Source organism: Mustelus asterias, unplaced genomic scaffold (assembly GCF_964213995.1).
Source record: "Mustelus asterias unplaced genomic scaffold, sMusAst1.hap1.1 HAP1_SCAFFOLD_122, whole genome shotgun sequence".
NCBI lineage: Eukaryota > Metazoa > Chordata > Chondrichthyes > Carcharhiniformes > Triakidae > Mustelus > Mustelus asterias.
The window spans coordinates 838,488-865,723 of record NW_027590160.1 but is presented as its reverse complement, the minus strand read 5'-3'; the positions used below and the strand labels follow the sequence as shown (position 1 = coordinate 865,723).

General features: G+C 44.8%; 4 non-coding genes across 4 annotated transcripts; 2 read left to right on the top strand and 2 right to left on the bottom strand.

The window, feature by feature from the left end:
• Positions 1–1,089: 1,089 nt before the first annotated feature.
• Positions 1,090–1,161, bottom strand: trnaq-uug (transfer RNA glutamine (anticodon UUG)). The gene has a single exon. It is a non-coding gene; the product is annotated as a tRNA-Gln (tRNA).
• Positions 1,162–4,128: 2,967 nt separating this feature from the next.
• trnaq-cug (transfer RNA glutamine (anticodon CUG)) lies at positions 4,129–4,200 on the top strand. The gene has a single exon. It is a non-coding gene; the product is annotated as a tRNA-Gln (tRNA).
• A 10,447-nt stretch (positions 4,201–14,647) lies between these two features.
• trnae-uuc (transfer RNA glutamic acid (anticodon UUC)) lies at positions 14,648–14,719 on the top strand. Its single transcript has one exon. It is a non-coding gene; the product is annotated as a tRNA-Glu (tRNA).
• A 3,960-nt stretch (positions 14,720–18,679) lies between these two features.
• On the bottom strand, positions 18,680–18,774 carry trnai-uau (transfer RNA isoleucine (anticodon UAU)). The gene is made up of 2 exons: positions 18,737–18,774; positions 18,680–18,715 (listed from the first exon to the last, which is right to left on the bottom strand). It is a non-coding gene; the product is annotated as a tRNA-Ile (tRNA).
• Positions 18,775–27,236: the final 8,462 nt, after the last annotated feature.

Sequence of the window (27,236 nt, the reverse complement as noted above, 5' to 3'; positions counted from 1 at the left end):
TATCAGCATTGGTAAAGGACAGCAAGGCTCCAGAGATATCTGAACTCAGAACGCTGGATTCAAAGTCCAGAGAGCTTACCATTACACCACGGAACACAAGGAATATCAAGTAGCTGCAAATGACCTGCGAAACATGAATATTTCTGGAGATATCTCCCGATAGGTCTTGCGATGAAATGATTTGAGATTTGGTGCACTCTGTCTTCTGAGCTGTTCTGATATCAACGGTGGCCGATAACGATACATTGTTATCACACTTGCTGTTGCTGGGTCACATCGAATGAAAGAGATCAAATTCTTCGAGAGATCATTTGCCGGCGATGGGCGCGTTCTGGTGAGCGCTCTGGAATCTGAGTCCAACAATCCGAGTACGTATCGTGGCGGAGCCTTGCATTTTTTTGCTAAAGGCTATGATGGGTTTGCAGAAGGGCATTTTATTTTAAATTGTCAGAAAGTGGAAATCTAAGCACTGACGAAATCTCAGCAAATTCCACGGCAATCAAATTGCAGACGCTGAAGCGAATCACTCTCCTGGTGTCATTGCATCAGCCCCAGAGGATGATAGCTCAGGAATACAATGCGCTGAGAGGCAGGGAAGCCACTGTAGACAGGGGGGTCCATCTTCATGTGTCGTGTCATTCACTCACTCATCTGTCCCAATTTAAAGAGTTCGGAAGCGAGAGGCCAGATCCGTTACACCATGGAATCGACAGCACTGTGACCGAAGACACCAAACATTTCTCCCAAAACACACACACGCACCTACACTCGCTCTCTCTCTCACGCGCATGCGCGCGCGCGCGCGCGCACACACACACACACACACACACTTGCTCAATAATTGCTGGACTCCATTCGATTGGCTGTTGCTGTGCGGCACCAGCTGCTCCTTTCTTTCAACAGAGGAATTAAAGAGAAAATATGAAAAGACATTGATGCGGCAGGCATCTGGCGCCAGAGGCTCAGCAATGCGCATTGTAATAGCAGTTGAACTGGCTGACAAATTGCCCTCTCGATTCGTACTTTGTGAAAAAAATTGAACGAAACGCCCTTCGGCAAATCAACCCTCAGCATTGACTAATTAAAGCAAGGTTCCGCCGAGATTTGAACTCCGATCGCTGGATTCAAAGTCCAGAGTGCTCACCGTTACACCACGGAACCCAACACGCAATAACGCCTGCAAATAATCATGCAATACCTGTGCCAGTTTGAACAGCAGTGAGAAAAATCATTCCCATTCCACAATTCCGTCAATTACCCACAACAATTCATATTTACATTGCTCTTGCTGTTTCCTCCTAAAATAATGAGTACGATACCTTCAACTGCATTGAATTTCACCACATTCAAAGAGCAATGTCACCATCGACCTGTTATAAACTTTATTGTGGTAAATCTACTGAACAGCATCAGCTGTTCAACCCTCTATTTTCGTCGCATTGGAAGCCAGTGTGAAAATGTGAACAATTTCTAACCTTAACAGACAGGAAGGAGAGTGTGACTCTGGATAATTGGCACTGTGCACATTGCTGTAATCAGTATCTGGGAGAATCGGGCAGGCGGGATCCTGGTCATCGAGTGGTGAGGGGTCGGCGCTTTCAGGGTCCCAGACTGGCTTCGATGTACTAAGATTTAATGTTTTTGATTTTGTTAAAAACTTGAAGTACTTCCTGATCGAAAGCAGCTCTGTCAGAATCAGTGGAGTGAGATTTGTAGTTTTGCTTGCGAGCTGGAAATGTCACAGGTGGAACTGGTCAAGAACAAACACAGAGAGTGAAGGACAGTGATAGATTGTAAGGTTCTGCCGATAGAGATCGTGATACAAGGTAACGTCTGGGTGCTAATGGGCCAGATTTAACCGTTTACACTGACACAAATATCACGCATTTCTGGATAAAAATTCCCAGGCGAAGAAGAAAACTTCTCACCGAATGAACATGAGTTTTCATTCAGACACTGAGATCAACAAAGCGGGATGGAAAAAGATTCAGTTTGAATGGTGACGCTGCCGGAGGGATGGAGAGCTGGAAAGCAGGAAAGGTTAAACACGATGGAGCCTAACGTGGGGCTGCAATCAAGGATTCTGAAATTACATCTGATATGGTCCGACTAAGCTAACCGTCCTCCTGCTGCAGCGATGCTTGCACCCTTTCTGAATTTACGTGAAGCCAAATGCTGTGAATAACTTTCTATAATTCTTCATTGAATGCAAACACACCTCACAGCATCTGTGAAGGGTGAAGCAAGATTAATCTTCCAGCTGGATGAACTTGCACTCGAGTTGGAAAAGTCAGAGATGTAACATCAGCAATAAGCTCTGACGAAGAATCACACGGCAAACACACGGCGCACAGTGATCACTGAAAATAACTGACACATTTCAAATTCTGCCGCTTTCCATTAACATCTTTGAACTTCGTATTGTCCATCTCAGACATTTCCTATGAATCAAATATTACCCACAAAATCTTCGCTCCGATGCTCGTTCCACTGATTACAGTGGAGTAACTGTTAAAATGGACATGCGGTTGGCTTTATAGCTCAGAGCTCCAGTCATTGTGGCTGGCTGGTTAACGTGATGGAGTTTGAATCCATTGGGATTTCCCGCTTTCCTGGTTTTAACTCTCTGTCCACAGAGCGAATTGAATCAAATCCACCCAGACACTCGGGCGGTTGCACATTTCGGTTCATTCACAAAAGCATCACGGAACTTGCAGTCAGAAATGGAACAGAGACGGAGCCAGGCTGTGTTTTCAGTGTGTTGTCTCTCCTTCGGCCTCTGTCACCCTGGGTGCGTGTATGTGTCTGAGTTTCTCTGTGTGCGTCAATGTGCTTTAACTCCCCCTTGGAAATGAACAGCTTTTTACCGTCACAAAATTATCAACATGAGTTCAAAAGTTTAGTCATGAAATGTTTAAGAGAAAAGGTCAGAGTGAAAGATGTAAGAGGAGTTTGTAATGTTTGGAAGGAGGTGCAGCAAATAAATAGAAGATGGGAATGATGTTACTGCTGACTGAGAGGAATGCATTGTAACGGTGGGGACTTTGTTGATCGGTTAATTGTAAACTTTGGATTCAGAACAAGCTGAGACACCAGATGGAAACAGCGTTTGGCTTCACGTATGTTAAGAAAGGGTGCAAGCATCGCTACAGCAGTAGGACGATTAGCTTAGTCGCAGCATATCAGATGTAATTTCAGAATCCTTGATTGCAGCCCCACGTTAGACTCCATCGTGTTTAACCTTTGCTGCTTTCCTGGGTGAACTCCAGCTCTCCATCCCTCCGGCAGCGTCACCAATCAAACTGAATCTTTTTCCATCCCGCTTTGTTGATCTCAGTGTCTGAATGAAAACTAATGTTCATTCGGTGAGAAGTTTTCTTCTTAGCCTGGGAATTTTTATCCAGAAATGCGTGATATTTTTGTCAGTGTAAACGGTTAAACCTGGCCCATTAGCACCCAGACGTTACCTTGTATCACGATCTCTATCGGCAGAACCTTACAACCTATCACTGTCCTTCACTCGCTGTGTTTGTTCTTGACCAGTTCCACCTGTGACATTTCCAGCTCGCAAGCAAAACTACAAATCTCACTCCACTGATTCTGACAGAGCTGCTTTCGACAGGAAGTACTTCAAGTTTTTAACAAAATCAAAAACATTAAGTCTGAGTACAGCGAAGCCAGTCTGCGACCCTGAAAGCGCCGACCCGTCAGCACTCCCGCCTGCCCGATTCTCCCAGATAATGATTACAGCAATGTGCACAGTGCCAATTATCCACAGTCACACTCTCCTTCCTGTCTGTTAAGGTTAGAAATTGTTCACATTTTCACACTGGCTTCCAATATGACGAAAATAGAGGGTGAACAGCTGATGCTGTTCAGTAGATTTACCACAATAAAGTGTATAACAGGTCGATGCTGACATTGCTCTTTGAATGTGGTGAGCTGCCGTGAAATTCAATGCAGTTGAAGGTAGAGTACTCATTATTTTAGGAGGAAACAGCAAGGGCAATGTCAATATGAATTGCTGTGCGTAATTGACGGGAGAGTGGAATGGGAATGATTTTTCTCACTGCTGTTCAAACTGGCACAGGTATTGCATGATGAGTTGCAAGCCGCTACTGCGTGTTGGGTTCCGTGGTGTAATGGTGAGCACTCTGGACTCTGAATCCAGCGATCCGAGTTCAAATCTCGGCGGAACCTTGCTTTAATTAGTCAATGCTGTTGGTTGATTTGCCGAAGGGCGTTTCGTTTAATTTATTCACAAAGTCCGAATCGAGAGGGTAATTTGTCAGCCAGTTCAACTGCTATTACGATGCGCATTGCTGAGCCTCTGGCGCCAGATGCCTGCCGCATCAATGTCTTTTCATATTTTATCTTCTCTTTAACTCCTCTGTCGAAAGAAAGGAGCAGCTGGTGCCGGAGCAACAGCCCTTCGAATGGAGTCCAGCAATTATTGTGCAAGTGTGTGTGTGTGTGTGTGTGTGTGTGTGTGCGCGCGCGCGCGCGTGCGTATGTGAGAGAGAGAGAGAGCGAGTGTTGGTACGTGTGTGTGTTTTGGGAGACAAGTCTAGTGTCTTCGGTTACAGTGCTGTCGATTCCATGGTGTAACGGATCGCCCTCTGGCCTCTCGCTTCCGAACTCTTTAAATTGGGACAGATGAGTGAGTGAATGACACGACACATGAAGATGGACCCCCCCCCCCCCCCCCCTCGTCGACAGTGGCTTCCCTGCCTCTCAGCGCATTGTATTCCTGAGCAATCATCCTCTGGGGCTGATGCAATGACGCCAGGAGAGGCATTCGCTTCAGCGTCTGCAATTTGATTGCCGTGGAATTTGCTGAGATTTCGTCAGTGTTTAGATTTACACTTTCTGACAATTTAAAGTAAAATGCTCTTCTACAAACCCATCATCGGCTTTAGCAAAAAAAAAAATCAAGGCTTTGCCACGATACGAACTCGGATTGTTGGATTCAGATTCCAGAGCGCTCACCGGTACACCACAGATCTCAGAACGCGCCCACCGCTGTCAAATGGTCACTCGAACAATTTGATCTCTTTCATTCGATGTGACAGCAACAGCAAGTACGATAACAATGTGTCGTTATAGGCCACCGTTGATAGCAGAAACGCTCAGAAGGCAGAGTGCCCCAAATCTAAAGTAAATAATTTCATCGCAAGACTTATCGGGAGATATCTCCAGAAATACTTATGTTTTGCAGGTTATTTGCAATTCCTTGATGTGCTCTGTGTTCCGTGATGCAATCGTGAGCTCTCTGGACTTTGAATCCAGCGATCTAAGTTCAAATCTCCGTGGAACCTTGCTGTCCTTTGCCAATGCTGATAATTGCTTTTCTCCAGGACATTTCGTTTTACATTTTTCGCCAAGTACGAATCGAAAGGACAATTTGTCTATACATATTGCTGAGACTCTGGAGCCAGATGCTTGCAGCATCAGTGTTTTTATGTTTTCATCTTTCGCTACTCTTTGACGTTCTGTCGAATCAAAGGAGCAGTTGGTGTCAAACAGCAACCCGACTGGAGCCTGGCAATAATTGGGCAAGTGTGTGTATGTGTGAGATCTGTGTGAAAGATCTCCTGCATTAAAACAGCGCCCAGTTAGTTCCATGGTGTAACGGTGAGCACTCTGGATTTTGAATCCAGCAATCCGAGCACGAATCTCGATGGGGCAGATGACTCAGCGAATGATATCGGTAGGATAACTGTGGTGAGCACTGCTGCCCCCCAGTACCAGGGCCCGTGTTCAGTTCTGACTTCGGGTGACTGTGTGCAGTTTGCACATTCTCCCCGTGTCTGCGTGTGCGGGAGAAAACCGAGCACACGTCGTATAAGCCAAAAATGTGCGGATTAGGTTGATTGGTCATGTTACGTTACCCTTAGAGTCAGGGGATTAACAGAGGCGGCACGGTAGCGCAGTGGTTAGCACTGCTGCTTCACAGCTCCAGGGACCTGGGTTCGATTTCCGGCTTGGGTCACTGTGTGTGGAGTTTGCACATTCTCCTCGTGTCTGCGTGGGTTTCCTCCGGGTGCTCCGATTTCCTCCCACAGTCCAAAGATGTGCGGGTTAGGTTGATTGGCCATGCTAAAATTGCCCCTTAGTGTCCTGGGATGCGTATATTAGAGGGATTAGCGGGTAAAATATGTAGGGGTATGGGGGTAGGGCCTGGGTAGGATTGTTGTCGGTGCAGACTCGATGGGCCGAATCGCCTCTTTCTGCACTGTAGGGGTTTCTAAGATTTCTATGATGTGTGGGATTACAGGGATGGAGACTGTGTGCGATTGCTGCTGGTGCAGGCGAGATGGGCCGAATGGCTTCCTTCTGCACTATAAGGGTTCTATGATTCTGCCTCCTAACTCTTCATATTCTTCAGCAATCGTCCTCTGTGGCTGAAGCTATGAAGCTAGGAAATCATTTCCTGCATCGTCTGCAATGTGAATGCGGTGGAATTTGCTGAAATTTCTTCAGAGTTTAACATTTCACTTTCTGCCAATTTTAAATAAAATACCTTTCAGCAAACCAATCATCGGCTTGAGCAAAGAAAAGCAAGGCTCCACCGAGATCTGATTTCAGATTACTGGATTTAGAGTTCAGAATACTCACCGTTACACCACACAACCGGGAACACGGGCGCTACTTGTAACTCGTCACCAAATGCATTTGGCTCTGTGGTGAAATTGTGGGCACTCTGGAGTCTGAATCCAGCGATCTGAGTTAGAATCTCCTTGGAACGTTGTTTTTCTTTGCCAATTCTGATGATTGATTTGCTAGATGATATTTGATTTGATTTTGATTTGATTTATTATTGTCACGTATTAGTATACAGTGAAAAGTATTGTTTCTTGCGCGCTATACAGGCAAAGCATAACGTTCATAAGGAAGGAAATGAGAGAGTGCAGAATGTAATGTTACAGTCATAGCGAGGATGTAGAGAAAGGTCAACATAACAGAAGGTAGGTACATTCAAAAGTCTGATGGCAGCAGGACAGAAACTGTTCTTGAGTCAGTTGGTACGTGACCTCAGACTTTTGTATCTTTTTTCCCAACGGAAGTAGGTTAAAGAGAGAATGTCCGGGGTGCGTGGGGTGCTTAATTATGTTGGCTGCTTTGCCGAGGCAACCGAGGTTTAACTTTCTCACAAAGTATGAATCGAGAGGACAATTTGAAAGCCAGTTCAACTTCAAAGACAATGCACATTGCAGAGAAAGTGTGTGTGTGTGTGTGTGTGTGTGTGTGTGTGTGTGTGTGTGTGTGTGTGTGTGTGTGTGACTAAGAGAATGATCTGGGAAAATGGCCTGCTGCCTCAAACCAGCGGCCTGTCGATTCTATGGTGAAGTGGTTAGCTTTCTGGATTGTGAATCAGGCAAACTGAGTTCGCATTTCAGTAGAGCCACTATTCTTTTCGTTCTAAGTCTTGTTTAAATTGAGAGAGATGACTCAGTGAATGATACCGGTTGGAGAACCCCTGCCCTCTGTGGCATTTCTGGCACGGTGGCACAATGGCACAGTGTTAGGCACCGGGTTTCAATTCTGGCTTCGGGTGACATTGTGCAGTTTGTACATTCTCCCCGTGTCTGCGTGTGTGGAAGGAAGCTGAGCACCCGGCGCAGAATCCAAAGGTGTGTGGGTAGGTTGATTGGCCATGCTACATTGCCCGTAGTGTCAGGGGGACTAAGAGGGTAAGTGTATGGGGATAGGGCCAGGGTGGGATTGTTATCGGCGCAGGCTCGATGGGCCGAATGGCTTCCTTCTGCACTGTAGGGATTTTATGATTCTGCCTCCGAGCTCTTTGCTTTCTTGAACAATCGTCCTCGAGGGCTGAAGCAATAACACCAGGAGAATCATTCGCTGCATCGTCTGCAATGTGATTGCGTTGGAATTTGCTGAAATTTCCTCAGAGTCTAAAATTCACTTTCTGAGAATTTCAAATAAAATGTCCTTCAGCAAACCAATCACCGGCTTTACCAAATAGAAGGAACGTTTAACCGAGATCTGAACTCGTATTACTGAATTCAGAGTCCAGAATGCTCACCATCACACCACTTAACCAGGAACAGAGCCGCCAGATGCAAATAGTCACTCAAAGTATGTGACCTCCTTCATTCAATGTGGGAGGAACAACAAGTGGGTCAATTGCTTTGAGCGACCATTTGAAGCCGACTGCTATGTTGTCAGTTTTCTGGTCTAACTGTGAGCACTCTGGATCCAGCGAACCAGGTTTAAGTTTAGTTGGATTCTTGCTCTTCTTTCCCATTGCCGAGGATTGATTTGTGAAACGACCTTTCATTTCAATTTCCCATGAAGTGGGAATCTGGAGGACAGTTTGTCAGCCAGTTCGACTTCTCTTACATTGCACATTGCTGAGCCTCTGGCGACAGATGCTTGCAACATCAATGTTTTGTTTTCATCTTTTCGCGACATACACAATTATTTCCTTTTTTTTATGTTGAGCTCCTGTTTTCCGATTTTGGTGTCTGTTACAGCTGTAGATATATTGGGCAGCTCAGAGCACACGTGCTCTGTTCTCAATATGAAAATCAATTGTTATGTTCCCTTCTGTGAACTTTAAAAAAACGTTTCTGTAAAATGTTCTCTGAATTTTTAAAATAAATCTTGAATAAAAAATGAACAAATTATCACTTTGCCAAACTCCTTTCCCCATCAGGCAAAATGGATATCGATCCTTGTGTCCAATCTGCGCTTCAAACCAAATCTCTCAGAGTAAAATATAATTCTCTTCCCCACTGCACGAGGCACGCTGTCCAAGTATCAGGATCTCCCACACCGCAACACAGTCCTGTGCAATCTCTCAGGGAGAAGTGGAACGTTGAGGCACATAATTCGAATCAATGCCACCAGAGGGCGTTTCAGCTTTACTCGAGTTTCAGCATTGGGTTATTGACTCACTCTCAGTGAATATATGCCAGATACTTACTTTCATACCTAACATAAATGGACATTAATGATTGCAACCCAGTTCAAATCAACCAAAATTAGCTACTTGAATAGGCATCTACGGAACTATGACCAAAAGTTCCTCAGCAACAGCACTGGTCGGCAGCTCAGTCTCGATATTGACATTCTCAATAAAACATTCGCCTTTAAAACATTTTCAACATTGAGAGCAGAACGGTAGAATACACTGGAGTGTTTTACCTATAGTGACGTGTGATGCGACAATGACCATGCTCCAATGTCGGCTGCAGGTTCCTACAGTCAATGCTTTTCCATTTTTTCAAATCTTCTTGCCTGAATATCATAGAAACATTGGATCCCGACAGTGCAGAAGGAGGCAATTTGGCCCATTGAACCTACACCGACTCCCCGACAACAATCCCACTCAGGCCCTATCCCCGGAAGCCCACATATTCAGCCCGCTAATCCCCCTAACCTACACACACATCTTGCGACACTAAGGGGCAAGTGAGCTTGGCCAATCCACCTAACCTGCACATCTTTGGAGTTTGGGATGAAACAGCAGCACCGGGAGGAACTTTCTATTACTGGAAAAGCTAGATGTGCTACGCATCCTCTTTCACCATATTAATAGTCCCGAGAGACCACAGCAGTTTAAGAACCTGCACACCCCCTCTCCTTCTCAAGGGTAATTAGGAATGGAGTTGAAATCTAGACTTCCCAGTAACGCGAACATTACTTCATATATTAATAATAATTAAAGCCCGTGAGAGGAATTTCACTGGAGCAAATAGTGGAGCAAAATCCATGAAAACAAAGTGACAAACTCATTCAAAAAATATTTACTTTCTTTAGTACAATTAAGGTGAAGGTGTTCCTTCCCCAACTCCGGTGGATAATTCGGGAAGCATTTTCTCTGCAAGAATAGTGACTGTAATGCAGCTCGGGGTGATTCTCTTTGCTATCTGCCGGCCTCACAGCACCAATGGAAAAGCAAGGAAGTGAGGTGAGTACAGCCTGAGACACGGCAGCAGATTATTGAGGGCGGGGTTTAGAACGGTTGGCTAAATATCCAACCCCCTCCCCTTTCACAGAGCGGACAGAGACAATGCGGCTCCTCAGCATCTGGGTTGTGTGGGGAATATTTCTGGCAGGTAAATGTGGATGCGTTCTTTCATTCCCCAAGCTTGATTGGAATCAAATTCCAACCAGCCACCGGTCTATACTTTTCCTGATTAATTTATTATATTCCAGATCTGACTCATGGAGATTCTGTCACTCAGCCGCTGCCCTCAGATGTTAAGGCAGAAGGAGCAGCGCTCATATTCACCTGTAACTATGAAACTACACAGAGAAACTATGCATTACACTGGTACCGGCAACTCCCAGGAAACCATCCCGAGTTTATTATGTGGAGAAGTACATACAACAGTGAAGATAAAGCAGATTTTGCCAAAAGCCGTTTCTCTATCGAGCTTCATACATCGACTAAATTCACCAGTTTAACTGTTTCGGATCTGCAGCTGACTGATGTCGCCGTGTATTACTGCGCTTTCGAGCTATCACAGTGATGGAAAGCAGTCTCACCCCTGCACAAAAACTGCCTTTGGATTGTTGGTGCGAGCTCTGTTCTGTTGAGCGTTAAGTAGGACTGCGGTTGTTGCAGTGCAGCGGCGCTCACAGGCGCTCAGATACACACCCGAGAGGAAACCAAATTAACCCCGGATCAAACTGTCACCCAACAGTTAGCAGGAGAGACTGAGAAAATGAAATGCAGAACTGCAGTGGAACAGAGAAACATCACATAATTATAACTGAAGCCACCCGTTATAATCCCCGCCCTCAATGATCCGACGTCCTGTGTGAGCTGGATGTGAGTGAAAGGAAACACCTCGATCTGTGCTGCAGCCAATGTCCTGGTGGGAGACAGCGTTCTGCTGTGTGGGTTGGTTTGTTAATGATCATCAGAAAAACAATAGTTAAAGGAAAAGGGGAAACAAGATTAGCCTCAGGAGACACCCTGAAGCACAGGCAGCTCATTCTCAATTCTCAGTTACTACTTTGTGGAACATGTTGGTTGCAGATACGCTGTTTCTGATGCAGTAACCCACAGTGATTAAATATAGCTCTGAACAGACCAGTTGTAAGCTGCTGGAGAGTGAGGGAGGAGATGATAAATGGTTGTTTCATAGGCGGGCAGGCGGGGAACGGGTAGTAAAGTCCCTCATGGTAGGCTAGTGAAAAAGGTTGGATCTCATGGGACAAAGGGGGAGGTGGCTAGATGGGTGGAGAACTGGCTTGGTCATAGAAGACAGAGGGTGGTAGTGGAAGGGTCTTTTTCCGGCTGGAGGCCTGTGACTAGTGGTGTTCCGCAGGGCTCTGTATTGGGACCTCTGCTGTTTGTGATTTATATAAATGATCTGGAAGAAGGAGTAACTGGGGTGATCAGTAAGTTTGCGGACGACACAAAACTGGCAGGACTTGCAGATAGTGAGGAACATTGTCAGAGGCTACAGAAGGATATAGATAGGCTGGAAATTTGGGCAAGGAAATGGCAGATGGAGTTCAATCCTGATAAATGCGAAGTGATGCATTTTGGTGGGAATAATGTAGGGAGGAGCTACACGATAAATGGAAGAACCATAAAGGGTGTAGAGACGCAGAGGGACCTGGGTGTGCAAGTCCACAGATCTTTGAAGGTGACGTCACAGGTGGAGAAGGTGGTGAAGAAGGCATATGGCATGCTTGCCTTTATAGGACGGGGCATAGAGTATAAGAGTTGGGGTCTGATGTTGCAGATGTATAGAACGTTGGTTCGGCCGCATTTGGAATACTGCGTCCAGTTCTGGTCGCCACACTACCAGAAGGACGTGGAGGCTTTGGAGAGAGTACAGAGGAGGTTTACCAGGATGTTGCCTGGTATGGAGGGGCTTGGTTATGAGGAGAGATTGGGGAAACTGGGGTTGTTCTCCTTGGAAAGACGGAGGATGAGGGGAGACTTAATAGAGGTGTATAAAATTATGAAAGGCATAGATAGGGTGAACGGTGGGAAGCTTTTCCCCGGGTCGGTGGTGACGTTCACGAGGGGTCATAGGTTCAAGGTGAAGGGGGGGAGGTTTAACACAGATATCAGAATGACATATTTTACACAGAGGGTCGTGGGGGCCTGGAATGTGTTGCCGGGCAAGGTGGTGGAGGCGGACACACTGGGAACGTTTAAGACTTATCTAGACAGCTATATGAACGGAGTGGGAATGGAGGGATAGAAAAGGGTGGTCTAGTTTGGACCAGGGAGCGGCGCGGGCTAATTGTTCCTGGTTTCTCGTTTCAAGGCTTCATTCTATGATCATCTTGCTGGTGCCAGTACAGAGTGAGACTGCGGATAGTTGGGAACCTGTCTCGGGGGCAGGGAATTCATATGGTGTTCGTGGAAGTGGAAATGACTAGGGTTGGGAAGCATTTTCCGATCAGGGCCAGTGTGATCTCCTGGACTCGTTTCGATCGCCTCAGGGGGTCGGAGAGGAATTTCCCAGATTTTTTTTCCCCATATTGGCCCTGGGGTTTTCACTCTGGGTTTTCGCCTCTCCCTGGAGATCACATGGTCTGGAATGGGGGGGTGGGGGTGAGTTAATAGGTTGTGATGAACAAAGCATCGTAGCTGTGAGGGACAGCTCGGTGGATAGGATATTGGTATGTAGATAGGCTGGAAAATTGGGCGGGGATCCTGGATTCAGGATTCAATCCTGGACCGGGGAGCGGCGCGGGCTTGGAGGGCCGAAGGGCCTGTTCCTGTGCTGTATTGTTCTTTGTTCTTGTTCTTTGTTCTTTGTTCTAAAGGAGACAAAAAGCACATTAAAATATCATGAGCGCATTTATGACGTTTAACTTCTGTATAAAGGCGACTTGTAATCAACTAATGTAATAAGTCCACTTGTGGCCATGTGAACATACAAATTCGGAGCTGGAGTAGGCAACTGTGCCACCTCGAGACTGCCCGACATTTGATAAGATCCTGGCGGATTGAATTGTGACATCTGTATTTCCATGTCTCCCCTGTGCACTCTGACTCCCTGGGTATTCAATAATCGACCTCACCCCGTCCTAATTGTTTTCAATGAACTTGCCACCACTGATTTCTGGGGAAGGGGATATCACAGACCAAATAACATCATGGTGACAAAAAGGCATAATCTCATCATTTCTGAGGGGACCTTGAGGAGTTTATTAACATTATCTCCCAAGTTTTTGTCCCTGTCACAAAGGAAACATCCTTTTAGTTTGGAATTAACCTCTGCACATTCTATACTGACCCAGCGATGATAACGGAAAAACCGTATAATTCCAGGAATGAATGATACGGATTTTTTCTGTTTTATTCAAATAGGTTATGTATTTTTAAAATATCTTTAACACTATGCTATATTACTCTGCACACATCTGGCCTTGACAGGCCGGAAGGAGATTTATTGGAATGGTATTTGTGATCAGGGAGCTCTCCAAATTTGGTCAGCTCAAACAGTCTAAAACTGATAGCAATTCCGCACCACTCGAGGTCACTGGGGGACGAGACACCAAAACTATCTCCAAAACAAACCATTTTAAAATTAATTTGACCGAGTGCGGGATTCGTTGCTGAGTCCAGAATTTATTGTATTCCCTAATTGCTTTTCAAATGGTGGTGATGATGTTGGGGCTGCCCTCTTCCAGGCCAGCTGATATCAAGAAAACCAAACTCAGCTGTGAGTTCAAATTGCAGTTTCACTATCTTGCGATTAAACTAATACAATATCACCATCTGGTGGGGACTTGCACTTACGGCAGGCGCTGGCCTCTGTGAGTCTCGGGGAAGGTGAGTCACTGGATGGCTGGAACTGGCATCCGGTTGATGAAGTGCCAATATGGAATAACATTGTTCATTCCCTGTTGCAAACTTTTATTCCTAAATTGGAATGGAAGTTTGCAACATGTGCTCGGGTGGTGCATTCGCCTATTTGTCACCAGGCACTGTATAAGAATTTTGTGACCCATTCCCCATGGGAGATATTGTCTGGAGTTGCAGTTCGGGATTATTGTGTACATTAATATTTAAAATAAATATTATTGAAGATATATGGCACGGGAGATACGTTTCAAGATCTACCGGACAGATGTTCTTGCTGTTTTGCGCAAAGGAAATAAAACTGTTCTTTTTAATGTTGCCGGGATGCTTCTCTCTGACACCGCCGTGTATCACTGTGCCACGGAGCCCACACTGCTGCAGAGATAGAGCGGATCCCAGACAATAAGCCCACACATGGGAGTTCCAGTTAGGTACCACTAGAGGGCGGTCTTACGCTGATAAACATAATCAATAATTTATTTTGTCTATCACAACTTTGTCAACTCTTACGCACGGCTCCCACCCTCACCCCCCGTATCTCCCACACTTAAAGTGTAAATCTCGTCCTCCTTTACTGTCTTCATCTTTGATGACTGACCATACAGATTTGAAATGTTGGCTCTATTCTCTCTCCAGAGATGTCGTCATGCCTGTTGAGATTTTACAGCATTTTAAGTTTTTCTTTTAAGTTCCAGTATCTGCAGTAATTTGCTGTTGGCTGAAGGAATCATTGGTGTTCTATCTAAACATGAGGGTTTTTTTTATCCGACAATCCTTTCTTGAGTATTTGAAAAACGCTACAATGTACCAGTCAGATGAAAGCATTTGCTCCCATCTTCCCTGGTGGTCTAGTGGTTAGGATTTGGCGCTTTCACCACCGCGGCCCGGGTTCGATTCCCGGTCAGGGAATGCTGATTTTATAGCTGCCGACCAGCACATGATTTAGGAGGGGCTGAAATTACTTCCTGATCGATAACAGGAGTGATCATTGTGCCAGTTTGAGCTCCCTGGAGAAACAAAATAAACCCATTTGCACAATCCCGGCAATTTATGTTTACATCCTCCCTTGCTTTATATCACAGAACATCCGTTTTGTTCTTTTCACAGGTTGATTCATGGCGTTACCATCAGAAAATGTTGGAAATACTCGGCAGGTCAGTTAATGTTTCGTGGCAAATGCGTGATTATTTCTGAAAGCTGAATTACTCTGAAATTGAAAACATTTGGAAATGTTTCTGTAAAGGTGAAATACTGCTTATGCTGGAACCTGAAACACAAAAAAAAGTACTTGAAAATCTCAGCAGGTCTGGCAGCATCTGTGAAGAGAGAACAGAGCCAATGTGTCGAATCAGGAAATCTGATGAAGGGTCATCCAGATTTGAAACGTTTGTTTCCTCACAGAGGTTGTCAATCCTGCTGAGATTTTCCACCATTTTCTATTCCTGTTTAATAAGTTTCTGCTCAGGATTGAACCAGGAAATTTGCATGTGTACGGCGACCGTGATAAGTACCACACTACAGAAACGCTGCGATGCAATGATGTAAGGAAAGGTGGCTCCACAAACACGTCAATTACCGACAGCAATTTATATTTGCATTGTGTCTGCTGGTACCTCCTGTTAACATGTTTAACGATACAATCTACTGCGTAGAATTCGTGTGATAACATGCACGACCTACCTTGCATTAAATTGATCTTTCTCTACACCCAACCTATGACTGTAACAGTACGTTCTGCACTCTCTCGTTTCCTTCTCGATGAATGATATGCTTTGGCTGTGTAGCGCGCAAGAAAAATACTTTCCGCTAATGCATGTGACAATAATAAATCAAATCAAATTTACTCCATGAAGTTAATTAATTGAACGTTTTGCAGTGATGGGCTTCGATCACGCGCTTTAACTAACGCGACTGCCTTGAATTCAGGACCTGAGACTTGAATGCTGTCAGGAGAATCCATTGGTACCGGAACTGATATTGACAGTGAACAGAATCAATGAAAGAAAACTGGACTACATGTCCCATTGAGCCTCCTCCACGACAGAAACAAGGCAGATCCGTAACCTCAACCTCAATTTCCCAGCTTATCCCAATAGGTCTTCATTCCCTTAGATTCCAAAATCACTCCAACTCAACCTTCAATATCCTCAGCGACTGATGATCCACGTACCTCTGGGCAGCTGCAGAATTCTAAAGATACACAAGCGTTTGGGAGAAGAAATGTCTCCTTACCTCAGTCATAAATGGCTGGCACCTGACCCAGAGAATGTAGGTCCAGAGTGCCTGACCGAGACACTTGTCGCCATTCTAACCCACTTATCCTCACACATTTACCATGGCTCATCCATCTGACCGACATCAACTGGACCGTGAGTGAGAGAGTGAAAGCAGAAATATGACTGTGGCGATTTTACTGAGCGCATTTTCTTTCCAATAATTGGAAAAAAAATATTTTGTTGGATCCATATTCAGTTCATATTCAACAACGAAATACAATCTGGGAACTTTCAAGCAGTAAATTTCGATCATGTTCGACCCTGTTTCGAATCGGACAGTCTATCCTATATGATAAGCCTCACACTATAGAAACTCTGCTCATGACCAATGTGACCGGCCTAGGATATCAAACCGTGCAGTCTGATTGCAATTTAGAACCTTGCGTTGGTTCTTAATTATACTGGCTGCTTTGCCGAGGCAGCGGGAAGAGCCAATGGATGGGAGGCAAGTTTGCGTGATGATCTGAGCGACGTTCACGACCCTTTGTAGTTCCTTGCGGTCCAGGGCAGAGGAGGAGCCATACCAAAATGTGATACAACCAGAAAGAATGCTTTCTATGGTGCATCTGCAAACGTAGGTGAGAGTCGTAGCTGACATGACAAATTTCCTTAGTCTTCTGAGAAAGTAGAGGCGTTGGTTGGCATTCTTAACTATAGTGTCAGCATGGGGCGACCAGGACAGGTTGTTGGTGATCTGGAGACCTAAAAACTTGAAGCTCTCGACCCTTTCTACTTCGTCTCCGTTGATGTAGACAGGGGCAATTTCTCCTCTACGCTTCCTGAGGTCGAGGACAATCTCATTCGTTTTGTTGACATTGAGGGAGAAATTATTGTCGCCGGGCCAATTTCACCAGCTTCTCTATCTCATTCTTGTACTCTGTCTCCTCATTATCTGAGATCAGACCCACTACGGTGGTGTCGCCAGCAAACTTGAAAATCGAATTGGAGGGGAATTTGGCCACACAGTCATGGATATATCAGGACTGTAGGAGGGGGCTGAGAACACAACCTTGTGGGGCACCAGTGTTGAGGATGACCGTGGAGGAGGTGCTGTTGTCTATCCTTACTGATAGTGTCCTGTGGGTTAGGAAGTTCAGGATCCAGTCGCAGAGGGAGGAGCCGAGGTCCAGGCCATGGAGTTTGGAGATGCGTTTCGTCGGAATAAGGCTGAGCTGTAGTCAATAAATAGGAGTCTGACATAGGCGTTTTTGTTATCTCGGTGTGCCAGGGTTGAGTGCAGGGCCAGGGAGATGGTGTCTGCTGTGGACCTGTTGCGGCGGTAGACGAACTGTAGTGGACCCAGGCAGCCCTGGAGGCTGGAATTGATTCGTGCTATGACTAGCCTTCGAAGCACTTCATAATGATGGATGTCAGAGCCACCAGACAGTATTCATTCAGGCACGCTGCTTGGATTTTCTTTGGTAGTGGGATGATGGTTGTCTTCTTGAAGCAGAAGTAAAGAGAGGTTGAAGATGTCTGCGAATACCCCCGCCAGCTGATCCACGCAGGATCTGCGTTCACATCCGGGTACCCCATCCGGGCCAGTCGCTTTCAGTGGGTTGAACTTCGAGAAAGCTGCTCCGATATCTGCAATGATGACCTCTGGTACAGTTTCATCCAAGGCTCCCAGGGTGGAGGGAACGCATCGTTTCTGTCATGTCCTGATTACACATTCACCGAACCAAAGATTCCCTGTTGGAAAGCGGGCGGAAGTATACTTTTAACCTCAGAGTGAGGAAATGAGCAATAATTCACGTTTATTGCTGAATATTAACTGAATACTGTATTTTATACTGTGTTACACTTCCCCTTCCCCTTCACAGTTCCGTATTCAAACCCGACAGAACATTTTTCGCAGACTCTCCTTTCCAACTCTGAATGGTCAGAAAGCTTCCCTCAAACCTGCACAGTCCGGCTGATTGCTTTTGATTTGTTTGTGATTATTAAAGGCGAAGCCACGTTTCAGATGGGGAAACAAACCCAACAATGATTCTCTCTTCTCCGGCTCCACATTGGAGACAGGGACAAGCAGCAGGATTTTAACCCGCAGTCTCCAATCACCCGCTGACAGCAGAAAGGCGCGAATGCAGATGCACCTGTACGTTGGTTTAAACTCAGAGTGAGAATTTATTGTTGAAAATTAACTCAACAGAGTATTTTACACTGCATGTTACATTTCCCCATCCATCTGTGCACACACAAACGCAATACTTTTCACTGACTCCCGTTTCCAGCTCTGACGGTTCAGAAAGCTTCTCTCAAACCTGCACATTCCGGATCTTCCTTTCGTTCGTTGAACAGAAGCACCGCTGATCAGCATTTATTGCCCATCCCCAGTTGAGGGGCAACCACTTTGCTGTGGCTCTGGAGTCATGTGTCGGCCAGACCATCGAACAACTGCAGATTTCCTTCCACGACGGACATGAGTGAATCATGATTTTTAGCAACAATGGATGTTGTTTGATGGCCATCAGTGGATTTTTATTCCAATCTTATTTATTGTATTCAAACTCCACTGGCTGCCCTGGCCGTCCCAAGAATATTCGCTGGTCGAGGGATCACACCACTGGACGATCGTCTCACCTAAAACAACTGCTCCAGGTGAGGCTCGAACTCACAACCTCGGCATAGCCCGCTGCCTGCACTGCTGTATAAGTACCGCGCGCTAACCGATTGCGCCACTGGAGCAGTGCGTTTGAATCGTTTGTGTCAGATTATTAAAGGTTACCGCAGCGTTACCTCCGTGAATAACAGTTATTCGAGGCCACATTTCAGACAGGGAAACAAATCCATCGCTGATTTTTTTTCCCGGCTCCACAGTGAGTGAGACAGGGAGAAGCAGCAGGATTTTATCCCGCAGTCTCCAATCGCCAGCAGAAAGCGGCGATTGCAGCTTCAATCAGCGGGTTACTGCCCATCCCTGGGACACAAGGTCTATTTCCGTTCAAACCTCCCCATAAACCGAACACAAGCTCAGCAAAACGCAGATATATCATGTCCGGCTCACTAAACCTTCGAGAAGCATTTACACAACACACGAGTGATTCGCAAACAAAATTCACACGAACTTTCCAAAACTTTTCAGTGATAAATTCCTCCATTTGGTTGAAAAACTGAGTGTTGTGAATCGGGAAATGAGCACCATGGGATTTGTGTTACGCAGTGACTTGTTTCCCATGGTTCGCCCTCAGGTTTGCAATTCCATTTGTGTTGTATATTGACGTGAATCTTATATCAAAATTAGGAGAAACCAAGGGCAATATTAACTCTTGGAACAAATCGTGAGGGAAATGGATCAAAATATTTGGAAGGAGGTGCAGCTGAGAATGGTGTTATTGATGATTGAGTGGAAAGCATTGGTTCGCTGGGGGTCTGGTTTTCAGTTCCATTCCCTCCTGTTGAATTCCTCCCTGTGATAAGAGACATGGATTCATTTTACCTGCGCGTTCATAGGAGAAAGGGAATAACCAACACACTACTGCAGTGCTGCGGGATCAACGGAACTAAAGAGACTTGTATAGAATTGTAAACAGTGCGGTCATGCTGCAGTACTGGAACAGGCTTTGCAGAAATAGAATTGTGGTCATTGACACACTAGTTTAGAATACATGTAACAGCTGCTGCAGTCTCTGTGGCGCAATTGGTCAGCGCGTTCGGCTGTTAACTGTGGAGGTTGGTGGTTCGATACCACCCAGAAGCGGAATGTTGCTATTTTCTCACCATCAGCATTCACAGGCAAACAGTTGCGTGTTGGCAATGAGTTTGTGGGCGTCAATAAAAATAGTTCTCAATTGTGACCGGCTGTACTGTTATCTGGTGTTACCAACATTATTCAATGACGATTGACTTTACACATATTACATACAAAATTATATACATGCTTCCATTATTCCATTAAACTTAAAAATTACAATCGAAACATGGACTTTTGGCTGAGCATTTGTTCCAATTCCATATCCCTGCTTCCATTCATTCTTGGATAGATCATAAATCTGTCTAACCCAGAGTGAAATATGTTCAAGGATGGAGCATCAGAACCCTCTGGCTGGAGAATTCCGAAGATTCACGAGGCTTTGAGTGAAGCAAATTCTCCTCATCGCACTCCTAAATCATCAGCGCCTTATCCTGAGATTGTGCTCCCGTGTTTTAGATTCCTGGATCAGGAAAAAATAATGCCTCAGCTTTTCAATGGTACCTATTCTTTCTCGTGAAAGCTGTTGAGATTTTCCAGCATTTTCAGTTTTTGATTCAGATTCCAGCATCATCAGATTTTGCTTTTATTCTGTCTAAAATGCGGGGATCCAAACTGCGTACACTATTCCAAATGTGGCCTCAACAAAACCCTGAATTACTGTAGCAAGATACAAACACTTCTAAACTTAACTCCGTGCTCAAGGCTGGAAGGAGAGCGTGACAGTGGATAATTCGCACTGTGTACATTCCTGCAATCAGTAACTCTAATGTAATCAGTAACTGGATCAGGAAGATGAGATATCTGTGTCTCTTTGTACAGTCATCTCTAAACTCCATCTCCTCTTAATGCCGTGTGGCATACATTCGCTTTCCCTGCTTTCCAGTTAAAGCTCGGGTTCACCAACTGTCTGTGTCTTTATCAAGCAGCTAATTGACCCTGGGAGCTGGATAGCCAGAGGGAGCTGGATGTGGGGCAGCGACAGAAACAGGAAGAGACGCGACATGACAGTGATCTTTCTGTCGATAGATCTGCCTCAGTCCTTCCCTCTCTCAGTCTAACTATCCATTTCCCTCTTCTGTTTTTGTTCCTCCTATTCTCTCCCTGTCTGGGTGGAATCAAGTTTAATTGAATTGATTCTGAAATGAGGCCGTTGTTGAACTCGGGTTGATTGTAATGGCGGAGGAGACTCAATGGGACATGTGATCTAATCCAACTCCAATGATTCTGTTCACTGCCAATACTAGTTCCGACAGCAATGACTTCTGTTGGTGTCGTTGATAGGAAGTTTAAGGCACTAAATTTAGGATAGCGACATTTGTGGAGGCGTGTGATCAAATTCTCCCAATGTCAGATTTTCACTTAAATTACTTGAAACGTTACGAACTTTGATCAAACATGTGATTATTAAAATTGAATGCAGCAGAATGTGTCATCATTCATTTTGATTAGAGAAACCGGCAGAGAGAATGTAAAGTGAGCAACTGACGGGCTTGTGGAACGAGTTTAGTTGCTCCACAAGTAAACCGGGTCTGCTTCAAGTCATCCATCGCAAAGTTTCTGTAGTGCAGTCGTTACCATGTTTGCCTCACATGCGCACCGGTCCCCGGGTCAAGACCGAGCAAAAACATTCCGAAATGGGTTAATTTCAAATGATTCAGATTTATTCTTGCTTTTCACGAAACATTGATTGAACGGTTGAGGTCTTGTGGCATTTAAAATGGGAATCACTCAGTAAAGAGATTAAAAGGGGAGGTCTGTGATAGAGAGCATAACACGATGGGTTAACTGACACAAGGAATGATGGACAAGGGCAACATTGGGTGGTTCCCAATATTTTATACTTTGCTGCTTTTATGGGTGAACTCCAGCTCTCCATTCCTCCGGCAATTTCACCGCTCAAACTGAGACTTTCTCCATCCCGCTTTGTTAATCCCACAGTTACTTCTTTCTGAATGAAAACTGCTTGCAATCAGTCGAAGTCAAATAGTTTTGTGCTTCATTCAGCGAGAAGTTTTCTTATCATTTAGCCCGATATTTTTATCCAGAAATGAGTGACATTTGTGCCAATGCAAACGGTTAATTCTGACCCATTATCAACCAGATTTTACCTAGTGTCACCATCTCCATCGTCAGCGCTTTCCATCCTATCTCTGTCCTTCACTATCTGTGTTTCTTTTTGACCTTTTGTCCATGTGACATTTCCAACTCGGAAGCAAAACTACAAACCTCACTCCACCGTTTCTGGCAGAGCGGCTTTGGACCAGGAAGTATTACAGTTTGTTTATCAAAAACATTAAGTCTTAGTGCATCGAAGCCAGCCTGTGACCCCGAAAGCACCGAACACTAGCCACGAGACCAGCAGGATGTAATTTTCCTGATTCTCGCAGTCACGGATTACAGGAATGTGCATAGTGCCAACTAAACACAGTCACCCACTCCTTCCAGTCTGTTAAGATATGGAATTGTTCATATTTTCACACTAGCTTCCAGTATGACCAAAGCAGATCTGTAACAAGCTGATGTTGTTCAGAATTTTTACCACACTCAGGTTTATAACACTTCGATGCCAACATTCCTCGAACGTGGTGAGCTACAGTGAAATTTAATGCAGTTGAAGATAGCTTATTGAAGATAGCTTACTCATTTTTTTCAGGAGGAACCAGCAAGGGTAAAGTAAATATGAATTGCTGTGAGTTTTTGATGGGATTGTGCATTTGGGGCTGATATTTCACTCTGCTGTTCAAATTGGCACAGGTATTGAACGACCATTTTCAGCCTGCAGTTCAAAACTCGGCTTTAATTTGCAAATGCTGATGGTTGATTTGCTGAAGGGCATTTTGTTTAAATTTCTCACAAAGTACGAATCGAGAGGACAATTTGTCAGCCACTTCCACTGCTATTACAATGCACATTGCTGAGCTTCTGGTGCCAGGTGCCTGCAACATCAGTGTTTTTCATCTTTTCGCTGCTCTTTAACTCCTCTGTTGAAAAAAGAAACAGTTGTTGTCACACAATAACAATTCGACTGGAGTCTGGCAATTATTGAGCAAGTGTTTACGTGCGTGTGTGTGTGTGTGTGTGTCTGTGTGCCTGTGTGTCTTTGTCTATGTGTGTGTGTGTGTGAGAGAGAAAGAGGGCGTTGGTGTGTGTGTGTGTGTGTTTTGGGATAAAAGTCTTCCATCAGAGTGCTGTTGATTCAATGGGTGACGGTTCACACTCTGGCCTCTCGCCTCCTAACTTTTGTTTAAAGTTGGACAGGTAACAGAGTGAATTACACCTCTAGGTGGACACAAACCCCACTGTCGCTTCCCCGACTCTCAGCGCTTTGTATTCTTGAGCAATTGTTCTCTGGGGCTGGTGAAATGACGCCAAGAGAGTCATTCTCTGCAAAAACTGCAACTTGCACATTGCTGAGTCTCTGGCGAAAGATGCCTGCATCAGCAATGTTTCTTTCCATCTTTCGCTGCTCTTTAAATCATCTGTTGAAAGAAATGAGCAGTTGGTATCACACAACAACAACAATTCGACTGGAGATTGGCAATTATTGAGCAAGTGTGTGTGTGTGTGTTTTGGGAGAAAGGCCGAGTGTCATAGGTCAGAGTGCTATCATTTCCATGGCGTAACGCTTCGCAGTTTGGACTCTCGCCGTCCCACCTCTTGTTTAAATTGGGACAGATGAGTGAGTGAATGGTACAAGTAGGTGGATCCCCAACAAAATATATACTGAATTCGTAACATCTTTTGAAATGATTAATCCTCTTTATGTTTCATTTCATGTCAAACAGGGTGACAGATCCTTGTATCTTATTATTTAAAACCTCAGCCCTTTGACGATGCAAACAGGTCAAGTTCAGTCAAAGAAAACTACTCCACATTGAACGAGAAAAAAAGACACTAAAGGTACTGCAAACCCCACCTCAAAACAGAAAATATTGGAAACAGCAGGTCAAACAGCGTCTGTGGTGAGGGAAACAGAATGAATGGTTCGGGTCGCTGACGTTTTATCCAAACTGGAAGAAGTTAGATGTTTAATAGTTTACGAGCAAATACAGAGTGAGGGAGAATAGAGGGCGAGAACCCTATTTATGATCTTGTGATAGGATGTAAGGCTGGAGTGATTGAATGACAATGAGGATGATTATTGTTCCCACTGACACAATCTTCCAGATCTTGCTTTAAATCTTGCGCAAAATGAGAAGAAATTTGCTCTCTGAATTAAGGACTAAACTCTTCGACTGCCCGGGAAGCAGCGATAGCTTTAATTCAGAAAGCAGTGACGGTGAGATTAGTGGGGCGGCACGGTGGGACGGTGGTTTGCACTGCTGCCTCACAGGGGCCCGAGTTAGATTCCTGTTTGGGTTACTATCTGTGTGAAGTATGCACGTTCTTCCCGTGGCTGCATGGGTTTTCTCCCACAGTCGGAAAGATGTGCTGGTTAGGTGCACTGACCCGAGTGGGCGCTGGAGTGTGGCGGGTCGGTGAATTTCATCATAAATTGCAAAGTTAGCCTTACTTGTGACTAACAAAGCAAAGCGGGATAGAGAAAGACTCCGTTTGAACGGTGACACTGCCAAGACTTCACCAACGAAAGCAGCAAACACAGCGTGGGGCTCGAACCCACGACCCTGAGATTAAGAGTCTCATACTCCACCAACTGACCGCGAGGGACACATATCAGAACTGGCACTTAATATTCTAAAATGCGTGGAGGCAAATATGGCTTTGCCATCTGGTGTCTCAGCTTGTTCTGATTACAATGTTTACAATTAATCAACCGACAGAATGCTTGACGTTAGAAGGCATTCCTCTCTATCATCAATAACTTCATTTACATCTTCCACTTCTTAGCTTCACCTCCTTCCAAACATTGCAAACTCCTCCTACATCTTTCACCTGAACATATTTGATCTCAATACTCAAAACAGGTGGGGGAAACAGCGTCACAGTATGTCCGAAGTCAAACTGTCACCCCGTTTTCAGACGTTTCAATCTGGTTAAGTGAATGTCCGCAAGGATTGTCACCTTTTGAAAATGCCTGGATTCTCTGTGAGTGTGTCGTGCTCACAGCAGCATTGCAGTGTGTGCTCAGGTTCTCAAATCATATTCCATGTGAGCCAATTCCGCCATGTCACGGGAATGAAACTAACAAAATCCACGTCTTACCCATTACAAAACAAGGGCTTGTTCAGGATTTGAACCCGGGACCTCCTGCAAGCTTGGGGATTTTAACACCCAAAGTGAGAACACCCCTCGACCAACAAGCTATCGGTACAAAAGTGCATCAACTAAATATATATTCTATTGCCATCTAAAAGCGGATCAGACATCTGCACTGAAATGTGGCAACGTTGGAAAAACTCAGGAAGTCAGACAGCGTCTGTGCATAGGGAAACAAAGATAAATATTCACCTCCATGACCTTTCATTAACATTGGGAATGTTTAGAGATGTTGGGAGTTCAAAACAAATGAAATCCAGCAGGGAGGAAACATAACAACATCTGGTAGGGTGGAAGCCTGGAGAAAATGAATGAGGGAAACAGAGAATCACAGAATGATTACACCACAGGATGAGACGATTACAACGTTACTTGCACGACTCACATGCAATGTGGGTGAAGGGGAACCAGAGGATGTACTGTGCATATATTTCAACAGAACCACAGTGATGAGGTTGGTGGGCTTGAAAATTGATCGTTACGCAAAGAAACATAGGAACTTAGGAATTGGGAGCCGATGCAGGCAAATTCAGCCCTTTGGTCCTGTTCCGCCATTCAATCAGATCATTGTTGATCTCTCTTTGATCTGAAATCTACCTCCCCACCTGTTCTCTATACCCCTTTGATGCGTTTTTCTATATCAGAAACATTTCTATCCCTTCTTGAAATCATTCAATGATTCAGGCTCCACCGTGCTATGGGGCAGCGAGTTCCACCAATTCACCGCCCTTTGCGAGAAGTAGTTCTTCCCCATCTCAGTTTTAAATCAACGGGCTCTCAAACTATACACGTGACCTCTTGTTCTTGATTGCCCCATAAGAAGAAGCTTTTGGTCTACCTTTTCTTTATCAATCCATTTAGAATTTTATATATCTCTATCTGATCCCCTCTTCATCCTTCTAAACTTTAGCATTTTGTGGGACCATTTCACCTCACTGTCAATCCCATGACCCAGAGAACTGAATCCGTGTTGTCATTGGCTGAAGGAGGCAATAATGTTCCATCCAAACATGACATTTTGAAGAGGAAACGTGTCACAAGTGAAAAAAGATCTGAGAGGAAAATAATGAGCAAAGGGACATGTGTGAAGTCAGTTTGAAAAAGACAGTTCACCGGTTTCCGTGGTAGTCCAGTGGCTTGTGTTCAGCACTCTCCTTGTGATGTCTGGTTTCAATTCCCGATTTGGAAAAGAGGACTATTTGCTCTCAGCAAACCATTAATAATGATCTGATTTACTCTCTGATCGAAAGCAGGTCTATTAGAATCAGCCGAGTGAGGTTTGCAAGTTTATATCAGAGCTGGAAATTTCACATGTGCCACAGTTCAAGAACAAACACAGAAAGAGGAGGACAGTGATAGGGTGCAAACATGAACAGACTGGGACCAGAGGGACACAAACGAATGGTCTAGTTGGGCACATGAGCGGCGCAGGCTTGGAGGGCCGAAGGGCCTGTTCCTGTGCTGTATTGTTCTTTGTTCTTTGTACTAACGATTGCGATGTTGTTGCAAGGTAAAATCTGTCTGGTCGTGAGCCAGATTTTACCGTTTATATTGACACTGAATTATGAAACGTTTTCCTCTGCATTGAAAAGCATTTGGAAATATTTCTGTCCGGTTTCGAACCGTCGGAAGCGAAAGTGATAATTGCACTGGAGTGTTTGTTATATGTTGTCATTGGCTGAACACATCACTGGTGTTGAAACAGAAGGCGCCATTTTGCAGGAGAAAGCTGTTTGTGGCGGAAGTGGCGTGAAAATTAAAGTAACAAAAGCAGCGTGGATAAATTAAATTCTAAAACACGCTGTAAGCTGCTGGCCTGGTGGTTAGAGTTTGACTCTTTCCCTGCTGTTTAGATTACTGGTCTGGAATTGAAGATTTATTGCTCTCATCCAAACTGTGAAAACTGTGAGTTATTTCCTGGATGAGGATATGGAATGTAATCTCGCCTCGTGCCCTGAAGTGCAGACCCTGAGCAAATTCACCAGGAGGTTCTCTTGTCATTTCTGGCAGGAAATTGGGAAGAGACGAGCTGAAGGTCAGTTTAAATGATGCCGTCCCTTCACTGCAGCTCATTGTGTTTCTGACGTGAGATGATTTCTGTTTGTTGCGCAGTTCAGGCTTACCTGATTCAGGGAAGGAGCAGGCTCAATCTTCCTGATGGCCTTTCCCACCTCCATTGCTTGTAATGAATTTCAGTAACATTATCATTAAATAGCATGATTGCGATGCCTTAAAATGT